The sequence below is a fragment of the Terrapene carolina genome, unplaced genomic scaffold (genome assembly GCF_002925995.2).
Source record: "Terrapene carolina triunguis isolate 2854851 unplaced genomic scaffold, T_m_triunguis-2.0 Scaffold66, whole genome shotgun sequence".
NCBI lineage: Eukaryota > Metazoa > Chordata > Testudines > Emydidae > Terrapene > Terrapene triunguis.
In genome coordinates this window covers 52,401,121-52,418,427 of record NW_020664417.1, presented here as the reverse complement: position 1 = coordinate 52,418,427, position 17,307 = coordinate 52,401,121, and positions in this window count along the sequence as shown.

Genomic DNA, 17,307 nt, shown 5'->3' with positions numbered 1-17,307 from the left:
AAGCTGGTAGATAAGCTTAGAAGTTTTCATGCAGGCCCCTACATTTGTACCCTAAGGTTCAAAGTGGGGATACAGCCTTGACAGCTTTAAATCAAGTGGTAATGGTTGAGAACCACTGGCCTCAGCTGCTATGATGAAATCCTTGCCTCATTGATCATTGACAAACTCCTGTTTGTGGGGATCAAGGATTTCACTCCAGGAAAAAAAGGTGCGATTCCTGCTCTGAAAAACTGACAATCTCTGTAGTCACCACAAATCAGACATGCAACACTCAGAGGACAACACCCAAATGAAGGTTCTTAAATTTGCTGTTCTGATTTTATGTACCGTAATGAAGCCATTTATAAATACACCTCTACCCCCATATAATGCGGTCCTCGGGAGCCAAAAAAAATCTCACCGCATTATAGGTGAAACCGCTTTATATCCAGAGGTGAAAGTAAGCCGGTACGGTCAGGTACAGAGTACTGGCAAGAGCAGGTACGCCGTGCCGGACTGGACCGGCTTCCCTGGCGGTGATTTAAAGGACCCGGTGCTCCAGCCACTGCGGGGAGCCCTGGGCCCTTTAAATCACCACCAGAACTCCGGCAGCGGGGCTCGGGCGGTGCTTTAAAGGGCCCGTGACTCCCACTGCTTTACCGCATTGTATCCGAATTCGTGTTCTATCGGGTCGCGTTATATCGGGGTAGAGGTGTATTACTATTTCCTTTTTATCTGTGCTCTTGGGGTAATATTGCTGCTTACTGCCTCTTTCATCAAAGGACTTGTCACATCTTCTCCATCCTGGAAAGAAGACCCAAATTCTTAAAGTAAGAGTACATTTATAAAAAGGAAATTCTCTGAGATAGGACTCTGTGCCTTTAGAAATAAATTTCACTGTTGAAAGGATCAGACTTCCTACAGCAAATAATTAAATAACAATACACTGAAAAAGACAAGGAGGGTGAGAGATCTTTTATTGGACCAACTTCTGTTGGTGAAAGAGACTAGCTTTTGAGTTCACAGAGCTCTTCTTCAGGCCTGGGGCAGGATTGAAAGGCAACTAGGGTGACCGTTTGCATTTCGGTATGCCACTGGCATTTAGTGTAAAAAGGACAAAGGTTTGGTAATTGAATTCTACCTAAGTAATAAATGTCTCAACCAGTACAAAATGCCTAGATTATCACAGTACAGACAGCAGAAAGATTATTAACATGCTGATGGGTTAGCCCTCAGACCTGCAGCCATCAAACCAGGCTGACAACTTTGGAACAAGATACAGTAAGAAGATGGACTCCAAGTGGTTAAAATATCTTATCTGTTAATATAACTAGGTATGAACAATTCTTTGAGAAATACATTGTATATTCCCTCTTGTGGTATATATATTTTTTTGTCCCTGAGCTTCAGCAACCATTTAGAAATCAGTGTCTTTTGGGGACCAAAGGAGGACCATTTTGGGGACCATTTTGCAGCACGGAAAGTTAAGAGCCATGAACTTATCACCCCAGTGCTCCACACTCTGCATTAGGTTCCTATTGAATACAGAGTCCAGATCAAAAACTCTGTCCTGACACACACACAAAACCCTTCCTGGGCCTAGCTGTCCCTGTACAACCACGACACTCCAACAATAGATACATTCCATCAGAACAATGAAACTATCAACCAGTAAAGTACCCAGTAGGAGGTCATCATGTATTGCTCCTGCAGCATGAAGTGACCTTGTGGGGTCAAGGATCAGGCCCATTAGTTTCAATACATCTTTATAGACCAATGGATGATGTGGTATTTCATTTTTAAGACTTACACAATAACAAGACAGAGAAGATAAACTAGGAGAGACTTCCCTCTGAGTTTTCCAGATTTCGAGTTTGTTAGAGGTTTGTTACTGTGCTTACTTATAAGAGACTGGAAGTAGAGCTACCTGGCACACTGGGGTGTTCATGAGTTTCCCTTGCAGATCTTCATTCACTGCATGAATTTCAGACCAGCTGCAGTCTCCTTTCATGCTCTTACAGGAGCTGCCACTTCTAAAATGCTGTCCTTGCATAGGTGTCAGCATGGCATTGCCCTGTCAGCATTGTCCAAGGTTATGTCCTCACTATTCAGTGCTAGTGTTGGAAAGCCCATTACATTGTTGTATATCATTGTGTGCTGCCTACCGAACATAGGGTTACTCTCTTGTTTTGGAGGGACTCTGCCCTGGGCTAACCCAGCAGGCTCTCTTTACATTTACAAGTACCTGCTCCAGCGAAGTGTGACAGCCCATCTCTAAGTGCCTTAGTTTTTTGAGTTGATGTTGCTCTGTGTCTAAAATACCATCACAGATGGTATTGTCAGCAATGACACATGTTACACTTTGAAATTTTGGTCCATTCCTCAGCTGCGACTCTGTCAATAGGCAAGAGATACATCAGTAATTCTGGAAGGGCTCATTAGCCCTCTGCCTTGCTCCACAGAGGATGAAAGGGATCTGGCTGCTCTGTATGTGTGACACACACCAAGAGTTAACTGTCTGACACAGCACAAAGATCTATTTATTACATTTTCTCCAATGTCAGGGGAGGTAGGATGACAAGAATGGGGATTTTCCCTCTATCTTCTGTACTGGGGTGCTGTTACACAGCTCAGAACGTTGATTTACATGTAGAAAGTATTAATGTTGTCCTAAGAAATAAACCTGAAGTGGCCCTTAATGCCATTTTATCTGTGTTTCTTATTTTTTCTTATATTTGTGCACCTGTACCTCACTGAGATGCTGTTAAATTGACCTGAGCTGCTGCCTAGATTGTAGACTGTTAGAAATAGATGTTAAATTATTAGTCTCCATAGTCTAGTGAAAACTGGTTTGTAAAGAACATAAAGCATGTTTTTTTTTAGGACCTCTGGTATGAGTTATTTTCATGCTTTCAAAAGCATGAAATACTATGATTTGCTTCTAAAAGCTTCCCCCCCCCCAACACCTTAACAGACAAGAAAATAATTCTCTGATTCTGTATAATAAATTCATAAGAATGACACCTTATCTTGTAATTAATTTGTTTTTGTTGCTGTCATGAATGGTCCTTGACATGGGCTGACAAGGGAAGATCTGATAAGCTATTCAGAGTATAAATACATTTGACAGGTAATTAAAGTGTTTGTTTTAATTTACCTGGATAGATTGATAGATAAATAATGCATCAGTCCATATAAATAAAAAACATTTATTAGTACTTTTATCAGCCCCACCTCCAAAACAAAATCCTTACCAGAAAACACAATAAACATTGCACCACAGAAAGGATGAACTACTTGACGTACATGAAAGCAAATGGTTCAGTGGGCTGCATTTGACTTATAGGTATGCTGCTCTTGTGGGCATGAAATAGTTCCTCAGTTAAATTAATACCTTTGTTCAATTTGTTTTGCATAGGAACTTTTTAAAGTGCCAATAGAAATGGAGAAGATAGTTCTGTTATCAGGTGCAGTTCCTAGTTAACATTCCAACACATTCTTAATGAAAGATTTAAAAAAAGGGCAACTGTGCTAGTCCTAAAGTGCTCATAATTTGAGTATGAAATGCTTTATTCAACAGATTTGGGGTTCTGAGGTTTTGCTCAGAGAGGCTTTGTAAGGGTGTTTCATGATTAGCTCTTACAAGGGCTACACATAATTCAAGATGACAACAACAAAAGTATGTTGCGGCTTACCTTGATTATGGGGCTTTGATAATATTTCACCCCTTTCCCTCCATGTGTCCTAATTACATCCTCATTTTGAGGAGGACATGACTAAAGCTGATTGGCAGCAGCAAATTTAACCTTACGGCCTAATTTGAAGCCCACTGAAACCTCTTGAAGATTTTTTTTGTTGTTGACTTCATTGAGCTTTGGATGAAGCCTGTAAAGAAGAAATTCTACCTAGAATTGAAAATAACAAAATACTAAGAACACTGAAGAACGTAGAAGATGGATATGGATATGGATATGCTCATTAGAGACTTGCTAGAATTTGGCTGCTAAATTCTCCAGAGATTCTGTCTGCACTAAGCATATACTCTCTCCCCCCACAATACTTATGTACTGACTGAACTGCAGATGTGCCAGCCCAGCAGAGTGACTGCACATGCTCCATCCCAGGGATTCAGGAGCTGAGTAGGACTTTGCCTGAAATTGCTTCATGTTATCTTCATCCAATGTGTGGCACCCTGCCTTATTTACTTCACACCTTTCAAACCTGGCTCTGAATACAGAATTACTAATTTCTTTGCGTGTTTTTTTCATGGTGCCACAGGATCTTCAGCAGTAAAATGGAGATAACACCCGTGTGAGATCAGGTGGTATTAAATAATTGTTTATGAGCCCATATAATGCTGCAATGAGAACACTAAAAAATACTATGAAGAAATTAATAGTTCTGTATTCAGAGTCAGATGTGAAGGGTGTGCAGTAAATAAGGCCTATGGCCACACATTCAACAATGAGGATAAATTGAAACATTGAATAGTTGCTCATTATTTGAGCATTGTTCATCCCGTGCATTGAATGAGGCAGTGGTCCTGTGGCCAAAATAAATAAATAAATTAAATCATGTAATTAAAGACCATATCATAAAGGGGGTTAAATTAAGGTTGCTCAAGCAACCTTAATTCTGGCATTTCCTAATTTTTTAGTGCTTGAATTTGCAACCTAAATGTCTCTTTAACATAGTCATTTGGTTGTAATTTATTATCTGTGTTCCGGGTTCACTAGACACTGTCCAAACATACAGGAAGGCACAGTCCCTGCCCCTTCTAAGAAATTCAGTAACTGAGTTATTCCTTTAGCTCCAACAGTAATGAGCTGGTATTCTGGGAATTAAGATCCTTATCTGAGCCCCACTAATTATTTCAATGTCTGTATATCTGTGGCGATGGCTTGTTAAATATGTGGTTTTTAAACCTGGTGTCTGAGACCGAGCTCTGTTCTGTTACCAATATAGATGCATGGGCTCCCTTCTTAATATCAGTTAACTGCTCTGAAAATAATTCCTGGCTCATGTATAGTGCTTCAAAGTGCTTCACAAAAATAAGTGCATTCTGTTTTGTTTTTTTATTTTTAACTATTTCAGGCTGCTTGATTTTTACACCAGTTCTTCTACAGAGTGCTTTGCTTTAGTCATAAATAAATTGTGGTTTTGCTGCATAGTGTGTGGACTTTTATGGATGGCTGTTTTTTCTCTCACTGAAGGAAGGTATGCATGTCTGGGAGTACTGAATATTTTACAGAGAATGTATTCTTTCCCTCCAGATCCTTTTTTTTTTTTTTTTTTTAATTCACCTTTTGTATGCCACAATGTGTAGCCAACACCTAGGACTGTGGTTTTGAAAGGTGGATGGAGGGCCCATATTTAACTGTAAAATGACATAAGATCATATGCTCTGCATCTATCTGTAAAGCAGTAAAAAGGCCAAGCCCCTGCTGCAGCCATTTGTAGTACTGCCTGAATAATTAATTTCATCACAGCTGCAGCTGTTTCCAGGGAAGATCACTGAACTCCATGATTATTACTTCTCTAATTCATATTCTTTGCATAATACCTTCATTCTTCTTGAGGGGAAATCTTGCCTCATTCCAATTTTAATATACTGTAGGCTGCTGAGGGACTGAAGATATCATAATAGGTAATTTGTATCTCTAAGTCTTGTGATTCTATGATATATTATTATTTAATTCGAAATTTAATTATTCATCTTTGTGCATTAGAGAGAATTAAAAAAAAATGTTCAGAAAATAAAATAGATCCTTAAAAAAATTAAAAAAAAAAAAAAGCTTGCTTTTATTTCTGGATCTGAGTCATTCATTTGAAACTAATAATCGAAACCAGTCCTTATTTCTGCAAATCGTGTATTTCTTCTGAGGCGGTTAAATTATATCCATCATTACTTTTCCTGGTTAAGCAGAATGACTCATATGAAGATTTTTTTTCCTACCACCTAACTCCATCCCAACGAGTTGTTTCGCAAAGAATGGTTTTGGCTTGAGTTTTGGGTTTTGCTGCTTCCCTCTGACCTTCCCAAATACCCAACATACCTGTTTACATGTATATCGCAATAACTGTCTTTGATTTCTGCTTGTGGAACTTGCCTACTTGTCCCTTGCTAAGACCTTGTCTACACTACATAGTTTTGTCGGCAAAAGCTGCCTTTTGCTGACAAAACAGTGGAGGTGTACACAATGCAAAGCTATTTTTGGAGGCAAAACTCAGCTGTTTTCCCAACAAAACAAAACCACCTCAATGAGAGGTATAGAGCTTTTTGTGGCAAAGTTAAGCAACAAAGCGTCAGTGTAGACACTGCTGTTCATTATGTTGACATAATTGGCCGCCCCCAGCATCCCCACAATGCCTGCCCTGACTACTCTGCTCATTGTTTTGAACTTGGCTGCCCTGCGGGCATGCGCCCTTCCCCTTTCAAAGCTCTGGGAAGGTTTGACGTTCCTCAGACTGAGAGCTGACAGAGATGCCACTCCCAGCAGCTGAGGAGGTGTGGGAGAACTCGGAGGGAATCAGACCCATTGGCAGGCGGGCAGGCAGAACGGACTGCTGCTAGGGCGTGGGAGAGGGAAGGGGAGACTGCTCAAACTGCTGTCTGAACTTGAAGACAACATGCCGACGCACACGCTTCCCCAATACACACTCTGTCTCTCTCATATATACACATACACGTTCCCAACCCACACTCTGTTTGTCTCCCCCCCACACACACACACACGCTTCCTCAATACACACTCTCCCTCCTCCTGCCCCCATACATTTCAGTTGAAAAGCAGCTGGCAATCTAGTAGGATGCCCATGGAACAATGGGATCGAGAAACCTGCAACATGTGATGCCCCATGAGGCATTGCAAACCCTTCCCAAAACACCCTGCAGCCGGTAGCACAGTGGGATAGCTACCCACAGTGCACTGCTCTGTGACGATGCAAGAGCTGCTAGTGAGGATGTGCTCTGCTGACACAAGGAGCTAGTGTGGACATGCAACAGCGGTTTAATTAAAGCGGCATAACTTTTGTCGACAAAACTCTGTAGTGTAGATACACTGCAGTTTTTTAGGCTAATTGTCTGGCTTAACTAGAGCCCCTCTAGTACTTTCAAATTGCTTTCCTCATTCAAAACACCTAACTGTACAACATTCTAATTCCATATTTTGCCAAGACAAAAATATCATAGTTTAACAAGAAGGATGAATCCCTCTCCTCCCACTAGAGTAGCCATGATAGAGAGCAGTGTTTGCCGTGTGGCAATTTGACACTCAAGACTTGTTCATTGTGTTATGGATTTGCAGTCCCAAATTCTATTTGGCAGCAGGATATGAACTCCTTACCTAATTATAGAATCATCAGCCCAGCAAAGGGATACAGTAATGTGGTATAAATACATCTGTTTCTTCCTATTACTTGTTCAAAGTTGATTGCATCCTCTTAGCAGCCTACAGGTTACAGCTGTTTAACTGGCTCACTTTTCAAAATCAGGTGTCCAGTACCAGCACGACATTAAAGTTTTCAGCACAAGGAATGCCGGTTAAAACACACTGGGTGTGTCTACTTTGCAGTGTAAGCCCAGACTCTCACTCAGGCTTGAGCCCAACCTCTCCTTCCCTCTACACACAATTATGTCTGACTCGGGCCTGGACCCCACAGGGTGAAAGGTTTGAGCCCAGGTCCTGCTGGAACTCTGTCCCAAACTTCATCATTTTGAAGTGTGGATGCAACTTGGGCCTGTAAAGCCCAGATTCAAGCCCTGAGAGTCTGCACATTCTGTCCCACAATCCCATGGGCAAGTGTTCTTTGGCTACTCTTAGGAAAGAGAGGACAATCTGATTCTCAGAAACTGGAAGCAACTCTCCTTGTTCAAGAATACAGCTGCTGGGCATTTAACCCTTCCATTTTATTCTGATCACTGAGCTGCAAACACAGTGAACCTTCTACGTTTGCAATGGCCACTGACCAGAAGTCCTTCGCCAAGGATGCTGCTACCTAGGTGCATGAGCATAGTCAGGTTTTGGTGAATCTCTGGTATGACATGAGCAAACAGTTTGACTTTAGCAAGATTTCCAGGAATGATCATACAAAGAAGCTGGCAGCATTGGGCATTCACCGGACTCATGACCAGTGCAGGGAGAGGATTAAGCAGCTCAGGCACAACTACTTGGAAAGCTAGGGAGGCGAGGAGCAGCCTGTCATGGAGCTGTCAGCAGAAACGGGAGAAGCAGAACTCACCCTAGAGCCCGGTAAGTTTCTGGCTCCATGTTTGTTTATTGTTAATATGTGATCCAACCCAAGAGTTATTACGAGAGCTGTCTGTAATAGTGTATGTCTGATAATGGCAGTTTCCACATCAGTGCCTTGGCATCTCCCCGCTTTTCCTCCCTCACATGGAGTTCAAAATTGAGATGGGGAGGCAAACAGTGAAACAAGCTTTTAAGATTTAAGTTTTGCTAGAAAGTTCCACATTCTTGCTAAGATGTGCTGTAATGTTAAAAATAAGAACCTTATATTGCCTTCCTGTGACTACAGATGGATCGTTACACTGTAAACAGTGAAATGTATGGTGGGGAGGGGGGCAGGTTGAAATGTAGTCCATTTACAAATGCAATCCATTTAGTTAAAGGTAGTCCATCTGGGTGGTGATTTCATGTGTCTGAAACATGGCTGGGGGTTTGTAGGCAGTCCAGAAATGTCCCGGGGGGAGGGAGGGAAGAAAAGGTTGCGATGGCTGTGGAATTCTGTGTTTGTATGCTATCATAATAGACTGTCTTAATCCATGTGGACTGTAACACAACAGCCTGTTGATTGCCCCAGGAATTTTGGCACAATGGAAAGGCAAGTCGAGAGTCAAGAAGAAAGGCACAGGAAGGCTGCAGAGCTTGCGGACAGAATTGCAATGCATAATTGGACATTTGTTTGTGTTGCAGTTCCTGGAACAGGAGCATCAGTTGAGGAAGGAGGACAAAGCTCAACAGAAAGACCTGTTTGAGTGGCTGCTTTCACTAATGGCCCCAAGAGTGCAGGCTCCTGCTCCACAGCCTAAGTCCCCTCCACAATACCATACACTGCATACCAGGAACAGATTGGACAATTCCATGGTTGGGTGGTCCTTGCAACCGCAACTTAGCAGCTGGACGGTACAAATCTATCCACTGCAGTCTTCCACCCCTGCACTGATTCCCTCCAGCTTGCAGTCCGCAACTGCCCCACCCCTTGCAGGCCTCCATAACCATACCTCCGTAACTGAGGCAAGCGTGTGCTAAACCCATAAGAAGGGGAAAGGAGAACATGCCAGAGGATGCACAAAATTAGGGCACTTTTTGATGGCGTTGTTTGCACTGTTCAACGTTTGGTTTATGTATTTTGTGTTTGTATTATTACTAGGTGTGGTGTTGGCTTATTACTGTTCTTTCAATGTGCAAATGGCAACAGTGTGCTTAAAACTTTTTTGTAATTCAAATAAAAGCTTTTATTTTAAGAAAGTTTATTGCCATCACTACTTCCCATCTTATAATGTGAATGTTGAATAATAAAGATAAACACATGCTAAAGCACAAATGGGAAGTTACACTCAAACACAATTTCTCAATACATGACCGTCATTGCATTGTGTGTTGTGACAGTTCTGCATTTACTGTAAACATTGCTGTACAAAAACATACTATTCTCCCTTTTCCATTGGCTCATGCAGATCTGTAATGTGGGAGCATAGAGCATCCCTGATTTCTGTTGCCAGGGGGCATCTTACTGCTGCTGTAGTAGGTGCACTTTCTGGCAGAGTGTACCGATTTCAGCAATTCATTGGTGGTATAGGTCTATTCAGGGGCAAATGTTTCACCTTTGTCTTCACAAAGATTGCAAAGAGCACAGCAAGCCACAATAAAGTGGACAGCATTGAAGATGCTGGAATCCAGATGGGTCTGTAGACCGCATCAGTGGGATTTCAATCTGCTGAACGCACATTCAGTTATTATTCTGCACCTACTGAGAGTGTAATTTAACCTTCTTCTGCCTGGCAGTCTGAGTTCAGGATATGGTTTCATAAGCCAAGGCAAAAGGTGGTATGTGGGGTCCCTCTGGATAACATAAAGACAGTAATTCTATTTATGGCAATGTCATTTGGTGGGAATAGTGTCCTAGACTGTCCATGAATGTAGACTCTGGATCGGCGGACAACCCTGGCATCATGAACATTTTCAGTGCAGTCCATGTTGGCATCCATAAATCAACCTTTGTGGTCCACAAGGGCCTGCATAACAATGGAGTAGTATCCTTTGAGGTTTATGTACTTAAGGAGGGCAAACTATCCTATCAATGGCCCCCCCACAATTTGGAAACCCCATTCTCTCAAAACCAGCAATTACTTTAGGGGTATTTTTTATGTTCACTACCTTGCGGTAAACCACATGCCTGATTGCCTCAGAAACCTCTTTCCCCCAGTCTGTGTGGATGCTCAAGCCCTGGGCTTGCAAACCCAGTGTCCGCAGACCCAAGTTCCACTAACCCCTGGGCTTACGTTGCAGTGTAGACATATTCTAAGGCCTGGTCTACACTAACCCCCCAAGTCGAAGTAAGGTACGCAACTTCAGCTACGTGAATAACGTAGCTGAAGTCGACATACCTTAGTTCGAACTTACCGCGGTTCAGACGTGGTCCACACGCGGCAGGCAGGCTCCCCGTCGACTCCGCGGTACTCCTCTCGCCGAGCTGGAGTACCGCAATCGACGGCGAGCACTTCCTGGTTTGACTTATCGCGTCCAGACCAGACGCGATAAGTCGAACCCAGAACTTCGATCCCCAGCCGCCGAACTAGCGGCTGGGTGTAGACCAGCCCTAAGACTTCAGCTGAATTCTCAGATAAGCCACAGGGTTACCTTTGGAGAATACTTGAGAGTTGCTTTATTTCTTAATATTTTTGCTAGAATCCCCTAGGACAAGCGTCCAGGGCATAGAGAGGATTCCTAATTCATATCTTCAAAGTTCTGCTTCTCTATAATATGTTCATACCAAGTGAAGATTCCCCATAACCAAGAGGCTGCAATTATCGGATTAAAGGCCCATATAAATTCTTATGCCAGACATTAGTGCATAAAGGGGGGATGTTTGATTATCATAGATTTACATAAGTGATAGAGTAATACTCTCATTGCTCAATGTTAGTCTATCTCTATAGAAGTGTACATGTCATCCCGATATTGGTAATAACCAAACTAGACTACTGCAGTGGGCAATACTTCTACTCAGAAGCGGTCCTAGCTGTGTAAGCACATAATTGTGCTCATATCTTTGCTTTGCTCTGTGTACAGTTCATGTTAATGAAAATCTTTAAAGCCCTGTATTTGGCCTGGGGATCAGCTATCAGTGAAAATCTCTTTCCCTCTACCGCTATATGACCAGCTCAGCAGAGATGCTCTTGCTATTGGTTCACAGAGCAAAATTCTCCAGTGCTAATGGTAGGGATTTGTCAGTTGAGGAACCTTGCCTTTGGAATAAACCTATTTTTACAATTTTCAAGAGCACAAGTTTCAGGCTACAGTTCAAGATATATTTATTTGGTTTAGCATTTGTATTTTTACTTTAATTTTTTATAATTAATTTTGTAGGTAAGAGCCTTATTTTTATAGAAATAAGATATATCTAAAATTTTGGTGGCCCTCTTAGATCCATATTCATTCCCCCTTAAATGACCAGATTCAGCCTTAGGGTAACACCAAGGATTAATTTGGCCTAACATGGGCATCTACTTGTGAGCACAGTCCTGGGTCAAATGGAAAACTCAACCTCCATAGGCAGCAACGTCACTGCCTAAACCAACCGTGAACCTTTTCTTAGGCAAACAAGTAGAAATTGTGTTACATTTGACTTGGCTGGAAGTCTCTTTGCCTGTTTAATACAATTGACATTTTAAATGAGGAACCCATCAGGAATCTCTTGTTTTCAGAATCTACATATAACACAGTGTCAATGACAGAGTCAGGGGTGGTCTGGACTCTGTCAGCCAGTGCAGTCAATCTAGGTGCCAGGGGACCTGGTTTTGTGGGGTATTTCTAATGGGAGGTATGTATGAGTTCTGGAGCATAGATGTTTTCTCCAGGCTCGCACAATCACTCTTCCAGTCCATAGCCCTCCCAATCCACCAGATAATAGTTTGCCAAACTCACTTGGAGTCTAGGATTTCCCAGACCTCATACTTCTCTTGACCCTGGAGATGGTGATGGAGCAGAGTGGCTGGGAAAGGAATTCTCCACATAAGGTTTGAGAAGGGACACGTGGAAAACCAGGTGGCAAAGTGACTTCAAGGATTCCAGTAACTGGAGTGTAAATGCTACAGGGTCAATTTGTTTTGTGATCTTAAATGGGCCTAGCTACTGGCGGTCAAGTTTGTCTGAGGGACGGGTGGATTTTAAGTGGCTGGAGGACAATCCAACCTTATCTCCTATAGGCATGGTCGTTGTGGCTTGGCATTTTCAGTCCGCATAATGTTTGCCTGCCTGCTGGAGAATTCCAGGTGTTCGGTAAGCTCTCGATGGACCCGGTGAAGTGTGGCTGAATGAAGTTGAGGGTGGAAACAACTGTTTGTATAGAATAGGCTGTATTGGGTAGATGTGTGGCTGGAGTTGTACAGAAACTCTGTGTAAGGCAGTAGGATGACCAAGTTATCTTGATAACTGAGAAAGCAACAGAGAGGTATTGCTCAAGGACCTGGTTCCGTCATTCGGTTTGCCTGTTTGGTCTGTGGGTGATAGGTCAAGGAGATAAGCAGTTCCATTCCTAAGAGTTTGCACCAAAAATGGGAAGTGAATTGCAAACTTCGATCTAAGACTATTCTGGTCAGCAGCCCATGGAACCCAAGAACATGGTCTAGAAAAAGGTGAGCCATTTCCTGGGCAGTTGGGAGGGAGTGAACAGAAATAAAATGTGCCATCTTAGTGAGGAGGAGGATGGTGCAGCCCTGGGAGTGGGGTAGCTCTACAATGGAGTCCAAGAATACCAAGAACCAGGGTTGAAATGGTGTACTCAAAGGCTGAAGAAGACTGATTTGACACATGCGCACTCATCAAAACTGAACCTTGGATACAAGAAATTCTGTAACACTAGGTCTTGGGTTTTGAAGCAGCCGAAGGGACCGGCAATTGGTGTATCATAATGTATCTTTAACACCTCAAATATGGGCTGGCTGGCTGGAATATAAAGGATGCCTTCCATGATAAAGCAGACCATCCTTTAAATGAAAACCTGAGCTGGGCAAAAAGTTAGGCGCATCTAGGGTGTAACAGATCTTAGCAGCTTGGAGGTCATGGAGAAGCAGGGACAGGATAAGGGACATCCGTTCCCTATTTGTTGTCCCTTGAGTAAAATTTCATAGATGTAAAACAGTAGCCAAGGGAGCTGTGTCTGACTCAGCATATTCATCATTGTGGCACAGGGAAGCTGCCTTTCCATTCCATGATTTATGCTGGTAGGTGATAACAAAATTGAATCTGGCAAGGAAAAGTGACCAGCAGAACTGTCGCTAGTTAAGGTTACGAGCAGTTGGAAGATAGTCCAGATTGTTGTGATTGGTGAGAACCTGGCCTGGGAACCAAGCTCCCTCTAAGATATATCTCCTGTCTTCGAGTGCCACCTTTATTACAAATAACTTCTTGTCCCAGATATCATAATTCTTCTCAGCGTGGGTTATTTTTCATAAATAAAAGGCACAGGGATTTAGTTTATTACAAGAGCTAGTATGTTGTGATAGAAATACTCTGTCAGAGTTCAAAGCATCTGCCTTTATGGTGAAGGGCTTGGGGGGATCCAAATGCACAAAAAGAGGAGCTGAGTTAAAGATCTCTTTAGATGATCAAACATTAACTCTGCCTCTGGTGGCCAGATGAAGGGGACTCCCTTTCAAAGGAGTGCAGTTTTCGGGGCAACTAGGTGAGAGATTTTTTGATAAAACATCTGTGGAAATTGGCAAGCCCAAGATATCATTGAATGCCTGTCATGTCCTTTGGGGCATTCCACTGGGAGATGGCAGATAGATCCATTGTTAGCCCTTCAATATACCTGTGGAACTTGATTGTGTCTTTATCAAACTCTCATTTCTCCATTTTGGTGTAAAGATGGTTTTAGTAGCATCTGTTGAGAACATGGCATATGTGTTGCTCATGTAGTTCCTGGTTTTGGGGGAAAAACAAGAATAGTCCAAATAAGTAGCCACAAACTGGTTCAATATGTCCTGGAAAATATCACTGATGAAATGCTGGAATGTTGCTAGAGCATTACATAACTCCTAAAGACATAACTAAATTCTCAAAATGTCCACATCGGATGCAGACTGCAGTCTTCCATTCATCATCTTCCCTAATTCAGACCAGGCTGTAAGCCCCACAAAGATCTAACTTTGTAAAAATCTTGGCCAAATGGAACCTCTCAAAGATCTTATTAATAAGTGGCAGGGGGTAATGGTTTTGGACTGTCACTTTGCTCAGAGCTTAATAGTCAACACGAGGATATAAGGAGCCACTTTCTTTGCCACAAAGAATATTGGACCCCTGCCAGGGGTAGAGGGGTGAATAAACACCTTCTCCAGTTTCTCGCAGAAGTAATCCCAGAGCACCTGGAGTTAGGGTTCTGAGAGAAAATATATGTGGCCAAAGGGGATCTCAGCTCTAGGTTGCAGGTCAATTTGCAGATCATAACTGTGAAGGAATGGCAAAGTATCTGCCCTGTTTTTATCAAAAACATTGGCCATAATCCCAATATTTCACTGTGATTTCTGAAGCGATCGAGGGCGTTGCAAGGATGGTGGTAGTCATCTTTAATGTACCTTCTTTTGGTCTCTGAACCTCAGATAGGTAGTGAAGATTCACAAGGGGTTTCTGGTTCTGCCTCTTTTTGAAAGGCAAAGTTGACAGCAGTCTTGACACGAAGCATACCATGCCTGTCCCTCAGTGGATACACGACTCATGATTGATTGAGCTAGGGAATGAAGAGGATGACAGGGGAGTGAGATGCATGGATCAGACTAAACTGTAGAACCTCCCAGTGACGCTGGAGTGTCGTGAGCACCACAGGTGCCGTTTGAGTAACTGGGCCACAGGAGAGGAGGGGGTACATAAATAGACTCTAGAAAACTGGCAGTGCTCTAGCTCTGAGTTGGAATGTTGTGAACTTGGGCAAAGAGTGTTTCTCTAGATAAAGCTAAAGATCGTAAAGTATGCAAAATGCATCCAGTGAACACCCATTAAATGATCTCTGCCAGGCTTTATTAATGAATTCCTCATATCTTAAAATGAAAAATAACTTGTTTTACAAGGCAGTAAAAAAAAAATGCAAAGGGCCTTTTACATCCAGTCTAATTTTCTTTTTGTAACTGATGGCTGCTGTGGAAGATGCATATGCAAATTAGAAAAATAAGCACAGAAAAATATTCATTATCTTCTGCTTCAGTTTGTCAGGAGACAGAGCTATTAGGTGAAGTGAAGGAATAATAATAAGAAGGGGCAAAATTCACCTTTTTCAGGGAATGGGGTTCCAAGCAATGCAGCAAATCACGATGCTGAATGTGACCTCCAAATGTTTTTTAAAAAATAAAATATCTTCTTTTTTTTTTTCTTTGTGAAGGGTAAAGAAGGCCTGCAAAGTGGGCTTTGGGAAGGAAAAAAATCCTTATTTTGTTATTTACTTTAACAGTTGTCATGAATTTCAAATCTATCCTTCCTTGGTTTTCTTGGAGGGTTTCTTGCAAGTGTGTCATGAGTTTCCCTCATCTTAATGGAAAGAGCAGGAGGCGTTGAATCTTTAGCATCTTTCAGCCTAGACAGAACCTGAATTTCTAATGTAAAAAACAAGGAGAAAAAACACTTCTTGTTTTTAGAAAATTATCTTTAAGGCTCTTTTTACACATCGTAAAAAGACAGTAACCCATTTTCCCCTTCCCTTTTCACTTAAAATCATAAACCGAACTAATGAGGGATACAACTCCACCTGGGGAATGAATTGATATTTGATATTAATGTGCTTGCTGGAGAAGTTTATACTTCGTGGACAGTACACTAAGGCTTGGTCTACACTTACCCCCCCAAGTCGAAGTAAGGTACGCAAATTCAGCTACGTGAATAACGTAGCTGAATTCGACATACCTTACTTCGAACTTACCGCGGTTCAGACGCGGTCCACACGCGGCAGGGAGGCTCCCCGTCGACTCCGCGGTACTCCTCTCGTTGAGCTGGAGTACCGCAGTCGACGGCGAGCACTTCCTGGTTCGATTTATCGCGTCCAGACCAGACGCGATAAATCGAACCCGGAACTTCGATTGCCAGCCGTCGAACTACCCAGTAAGTGTAGACTAGCCCTGAGATTATTGATGATACAACTCCACCTGGGGAATGAATTGATAATGTACAATGTTCACTTCAGAAGAAAGATAAGCTACAGAGCAGTAATATGCACATATTGGTAGCTAGCACATTCAATACTCTCAATTTAAGATTGCAGCTCCTCTGGGTATGTATTTCCTTACTTTCTTTGAGCCTTTTTTGCTTTTCTTATGGGGGACTTGCTAAGAGTGTCCCCCAAACGTGAAGTGTGATAAATGAAGGGGGAGGGTGTAGCTCTCTTTTATGGACACCCAGCCAACCAGTAGCTATAAAATCCCATGAAGTAGCTGTTCTCTAATTGCTCTACCTGTAAAGGGTTACAGAGTAGCAGCCGTGTTAGTCTGTATCCGCAAAAAAAACAGGAGTACTTGTGGCACCTTAGAGACTAACAAATTTATTTGAGCATCAGCTTTCGTGGGCTACAGCCCACTTCATCAGATGCATAGAATGGAACATATAGTAAGAAGATATATATACATACAGAGAACATGAAAAGGTGGAAGTTGCCATGCCAACTCTAAGAGGCTAATTAATTAAGATGAGCTATTATCAGCAGGAGGGAAAAAAAACTTTTGTAGTGATAATCAAGATGGCCCATTCCAGACAGTTGACAAGAAGGTGTGAGGATAGTTAACATGGGGAAATAGATTCAATTTGTGTAATGACCCAGTCACTCCCAGTCTCTATTCAAGCCCAAGTTAATGGTATCTAGTTTGCAAATTAATTCTAGTTCAGCAGTTTCTCGTTGGGGTCTGTTTTTGAAGCTGAAGCCCATGAAAGCTTATGCTGAAATAAAATTGTTAGTCTCTAAGGTGCCACAAGTACTCCTGTTCTTTTTGTAGAGGGTCAAAAAGTCTCACTGCTATGCATAGGTAAAAGGAAGTGAGTGGGCACCTGACCAAAAGAGCCAATGGGAAGGCTAGAACTTTTTAAAATTGAACAAAGACTCCTCTTT